The sequence below is a fragment of the Myotis yumanensis genome, unplaced genomic scaffold, assembly GCF_028538775.1.
Source record: "Myotis yumanensis isolate MYYU_CA2020_CCGP unplaced genomic scaffold, mMyoYum1.0.hap1 SCAF_1, whole genome shotgun sequence".
Classification (NCBI taxonomy): Eukaryota; Metazoa; Chordata; class Mammalia; order Chiroptera; family Vespertilionidae; genus Myotis; species Myotis yumanensis.
In genome coordinates, this window is record NW_027223752.1 from 129,568,332 (window position 1) to 129,574,249 (window position 5,918).

A 5,918-nucleotide genomic window follows, 5' to 3' on the forward strand; every position below is an offset into this window, starting at 1 on the left:
AAACCAGGGCTGCTCAGAAAGACTCATGATCAACATCAACAACCTCATGCATGAAATAAATGAATTAGACAAATTGTACAATATGCTACATGAGGTAGAAAAGGAAGCCCAATCTGAAGCAGCAGCAAAAGGTATTGCTCCCACAGAAGTAACAATGGCAATTAAACACGATCGTAACAGTGACCCAGGTAGATATAATTCTCCCTGTGTAACCAAGGTTGCTGTCATATACAGAAACAAAGATGGAGAACCTTCTTTTGAAAGGGATTTGCTCATTCATTGTAAACCAGATCCCAATAATCCAAATGCCACTAAAATGAAACAATCAATAACCTGTTTCTTACATTAGATGCAATGACATAGCCTATTCTTTTTCCATTTGGTGAAAAAGGCTGGGGAACAGATATTGCATTAAGACTCAGAGACAAAAGTGTAATCAACAATAATACTAGACAAAATGTAAGGACTTGAGTCACACAAATGCAGTATTATGGACTTCATCTCTCTGTGCGGAACACGTTCAATCCTATTTTAAATGGAGGAAAATTAACTCAACAGTTTATTGTGGATTCATATTAAAAAATGGAGGCCAATTGGATAAATTTCATCAAAGCAAACCAATTTAAGTTGAGAGTTGAAAAATATAGTGGTTTTGTGGATTATCTTAAATCTAGATCCAAAAATGACAATGTGCTGATTGGTAAAATGATAATACTTCCATCATCTTTTGAGGGTAGTCCTAGAAATATGCAGCAGCGATATCAGGATGCTATGGCAATTGTAACAAAGTATGGCAAGCCCAATTTATTCATAACCATGACATGCAACCCCAAATGGGCAGATATTACAAACAATTTACAACACTGGCAAAAAGTTGAAAACAGACCTGACTTGGTAGCCAGAGTTTTTAAGATTAAGCTGAATGCTCTTTTAAATGATATCAGTAAATTCCATTTATTTGGCAAAGTAATAGCTAAAATTCATGTCATTGAATTTCAGAAATGTGGACTGCCTCACACTCACATATTATTGATATTAGTTAGTGAGTCCAAATTACGTTCCTCTAATTAATTCCCTTTCAATGTGCACGAATTTCATGCACCGGGCCACTAGTAATTATGTAATTAGAACCAGAACAGCCTGTATTTGCAGTGGGCCAATGGACTCATAACAGGAGCTAGAATATCAATTGTTATGCAATTCAAATACTGGTAAAGAATGAAATTATGAATTATGAAAGATTCAGGGATATCATATACCTATCTATATATATAAAAGCCTAAACTTCCATCCAACTGTCCAACCATTTGACCATCCAACCGTTCAGTAGCTATAATGCACACTGACCACCAGGGGGCAGACACTCAATGCAGGAGCAGAAACCACAGGCATAGAAACATGGAACAGACTAACGAATCTCAGAGGGGAAGGATGGAGGGGGGAGGGCAGGAAGAGATTAACCAAAGATTTTATATGCATACTAGAGGCCGGATGCATGAAATCCATGCACTCGGGGGGACAGTAGGTCTTTCAGCCTGGCCTGCACCCTCTCACAGTATAGGAGCCCTTGACAGATGTCCAACTGATGGCTTAGGCCCACTTCCCTGGCAGAGCCAGCCTAAGCTGTCAGCCAGACATCCTTAGTTCTTCCATGGACGCGGGAGAGGCTCCTGCCACCGCCACTGAGCTCACCAGCCGTGAACCTGGCTTATGGCTGAACAGTACTCCCCCTGTGGGACTGCACTGACCACCAGGGGGCAGCTGCAGCATTGAGTGTCTACTTCCTGGTGGTCAGTGCATATCATAGCAACTGGTCGTTCCACTGTTAGGCCGATTTGCATATTACTCTTTTATTATATAGGACTAGAGTGGTGGGGTCCCTCGGCCTGGCCTGTAGGGACTGGGCCAAAACCAGCTCTCCCACATCCCCTGAGGGGTCTCATATTGCAAGAGGTCACAGGGAGGCTGAGGGTCTCCCCCGGTGCATGGATGCACCGGGCCTCTTGTTACATATAATAACAACTAGAGGCCTGGTGCACGAATTCATGCACGGGTGGGGTCCCTCGGCCTGGCCAGCAATTGGGGTCGAGGGGCCAATCGGGGCAGGCTGGCCAGGGGGTTGGCTGGCCTCAAGAGGTTGGTTGTGGGAGCACACTGCCCACCAGGGGGCAGCTCCTGCAGTGAACGTCTGCCCCCAGGTGGTCAGTGAGTGTCATAGCTACTAGGCAGTCATCTGGTCATCTGGTCATAACAATCATTTAGGCTTTTATATATAGATAATTCATTTAACTGAATCCTCTTGTTACGGTTTCGAGATAAAAGCAAGCATTTTCCAACCTAGAATTTAAAATCAAATTTCAATAAATCTGAATATAATAGCCAATCACCTTAACTAAATTTGGTTGTTATGATGAATGTTGACTTAGATACAGAAGCTCTTGGAAGAAATTTTATTTTGGTTCCCTTCTCAAAAGCCACAATGACTGTAGGAGTAAGGGGTATAGGAAACCACACTGAATGCTAAGTGTCTGCTCTATACCACTGTATCAGAGGGATGATGTGACTTACTTAATGTATGACTGTCAGCTTGATTTTTCCAATGAAATATTAGTCCTCAGACTATCTTTCTAATAATTGGAAAAGAACAAAGATAAATACACATGTTATGCTAAATAAATATCTTCAGAGAGTTACTGGGATACCTCTAACACTAAAAATCACTGCAACAATGGACTTCATTGAGCATTAGAAATATTTGAGAGAACTAACAATAAACTATGTTATTTTAAAAATATATATCCCATCTAATCTCATGTAAATAAATTTGCATCCAAATATTTTTTCCTTATTCTATATAAATAAATTTGATTTAGATTCAAATTAAACTTTTGTTAGATTTGATCTTTTTTTCTCATTACTGGAATAAAATCTAAATATATGATTAACTTTAAAAACCAAGAAATAATTGCCAAATAGCCGTCAAAAGCCTGAGAAAATATTTAAAGACTGTGTAAGACTAAATTAATAGGCTCATTTAATATGGATCATGGTACTTGTTTTATTTAAAACATTTTGATCTGCTTGTAAGAGTAGGATGGTTGATTGTATTGATTAATCACTAGTGAGGGTAACATTTGTTACTTTCAAAATGATGAGTCAGTACGTACATACCCTCCAAAACCCAAGGGACCATATGTTTTCATTTGCTCAGGACAGTTCCAGATTATGAGATATTCTTTTTTTTTTAATTTTACTTTTTAACTTTTATTATGCATTACATAATACACTGCATAAACTTCTAGCAGGGGTAGATGAGCAAAACTGAGTTCTTTTTCATTAACCAGGAAGTGCTTCCTTAATCAATATTCTCCAAACCCTTTGACACATAGTAACAATTAACTCCAGAAACTCGCTTATCTCTTTCCATCAAAGACCAGTGATATGAATAACAGGCCACCCTTTTTTCCTTGCCCCCATTGCTGAACTTTTGAATGTGTGTGGTGACAATGCCAGGGATGAGTAAGCACACGCCCATGACAGCGAGCCCGGGGAGAATCTCGAACCACATTGCGGCAAGGATACCAAGGCCAGAAAAATCGAGATATTCTAAAATAATATCCATCACACTCAAAAGTGTTCACCTTACATACACCTTTTAATGGAGGTAACACCTTTGTTTTCCTTTTTGTTTTTAATAAACACTAGAGGCCCGGTGCATAAAAATTCATACACTGGAGGGGGGTCCCTCAGCCTGGCCTGCCCCCTATCACAGTCCAGGAACCCTCAGCCTCGGGTGGCCCTGGGCGGCTGGGCAGCCTCCATCCAAGTCTTGCCTATGCCTCAGGCCAGCCCTGGGCGGCTGGGGGGCTGAGGGGACTGGGGAACTCTGGAGCCAGGCATGCAGAACGTCTGGGCCTGCCACCCCAGTGGGGCTGAGGGGACTGGGCACCACTATCTTGTGGCTGTGGGCACTGCCATCTTTGAGGGTGGGACAGTCAATTAGCATATTCCCTTTTTATTAGATAGGATTAGGAATTGCTGGTAGATGTAACAAATGTGAATCAATAAAATGTTATTTTGTCATTAAGCAAAACAAATCAATTCATATGCCTGTATACAGTAGAATTATACCTAATTAATGATATTTTAGGAAAATATATTCCATTATGTACAACCATTTATTATTTTTTTCTTTAAATACTTTTTTAATACACAGAATAAACCGAATTACTTTAGGGTTAAAGTAGATATAGACAGGCAATGGCCCAATTAATCTATTAGAGAATTGGGAGCACCACTAAACATGTTTCATTCTGAGGTGTTTAAGTGAACCTTGCAACTCTAAAGCCCTCATTTTAATGTCAATGTGTCCATATATCCTAAATTCAGAGTTATTTATTCAAGACTGCTTATGGCAGAAGTCCAGCTTCACATAGCTGTGGATTTTCCTGTCAAAGCTGAGGAGATGCCTGTACCTTGTATTTTCATTTCTCCTGAAGTCTTCCACATCTCCACAAAAAATAGAGTTAACAATTAAGAATTTGACATATTTCCTATAAACCACTAAGGAAATGACACTGCCCAAATTACTCACGGAGGATAGTCCTGATGTGACCATCTTTCAGTAGATCTAAATATAGTTTGAACCTTTCCATTTCTGTATCATAAATTGTTAAGCTCTGATTTGCAAATAAAGTGCAACTCAAGCAAAAGCATGAGGCAGTACTTAACTTGATCATACATTTGCCATAAAGTGCTGAGTCATACACTATTCCCCTTAATATGTGTCAAAAATGTTTTCCGTGTATTTGCACTATAATTATGAATTTTGCCTGCCTGGAGATCGAGAGTCAAGTTGCCAAGTTCTCACATTATGGAGAGGGCTTTCTGGTTCAAGGAATATTTAATGAAAATCTCAGAATAAAAACAATAAATATTTTAAAAAGTAAAAACTAATGTTAATTATAGACCATAAATGGGTCAAAACACAAAAAAGCAAAATCAAAACTAAGCAAACAGGTGAGTCACATAGAATTAAGGAGATTAGGAAATATTAAGAGAAAGACAAATTGCAAAATATAATTTTTGAAAAGTCAGTAATTAAGCATATTTACAATCTTAAAGGCAATGGAGTAGATAATGACTGAATAGTTGTCAGTATTCAGGGAGCTCATTTAATATCAATAGGGCTAAAGTTCATAGTTTCTCCATGGACTTAGAGGAATTAATCTATCATATATGCATAATTAGTGACAGTTATTTGAACTTTTTGCCTTTTTGTTTTATTTCTTCTCAATATTTTAAAAAACTCTTTGAAATGAGTGAAATAAAAGATGCTAATTGGTAGCTCAGTTGGTTAGAGTGTCATCCCAATACACCAAGGTTGTGGGTTTAATCCTCAGTCAGGGCACATACAAAAATCAACCAATAAATGCATAAATAAGAGGAACAAGAAATTGCTGCTTCTCTTTCTCCCTTCCTCCCCCTCTCTAAAACCAATCAATAAATTAAAACTTTTTAAGTTAATTTAAAATTTTTTCAAAAGATGGTAATTGAGTAGATGTAGGATATAAGTAAAAAAAAGTAAAAATGATGCAAGGGGAGCCTGGCTGGTGTGACTCAGTGGTTGACTGTCGACCTATGAACTAGGAGGTCACAGTTCAATTCCTGGTTGGGGCAGATGCCTGGGTTGCAGGCTAGATCCCCAGTGTGAATGTGTGTTAGGGGGAAACTGATAGATGATTCTCTCATCATTCATGTTTCTGACTCTCCCTTCCACTCTCTGAAATAAATAAAAACATATTTTTAAAAATTATGCAAGGGTTGGATGACAAAAATTCAAAAAAAGAAGGATCTTGCAAAAAATGAACTTACTTTGGGCAAAGTTCTGTTTTTCGTGGCATGCAGTTGTCCAATTA

General features: G+C 38.6%; 1 pseudogene; it reads right to left on the reverse strand.

The window, feature by feature from the left end:
* Positions 1-3,341: 3,341 nt before the first annotated feature.
* On the reverse strand, positions 3,342-3,590 carry LOC139005699 (NADH dehydrogenase [ubiquinone] 1 alpha subcomplex subunit 1 pseudogene; annotated as a pseudogene).
* Between the last annotated feature and the right edge of the window lie 2,328 nt (positions 3,591-5,918).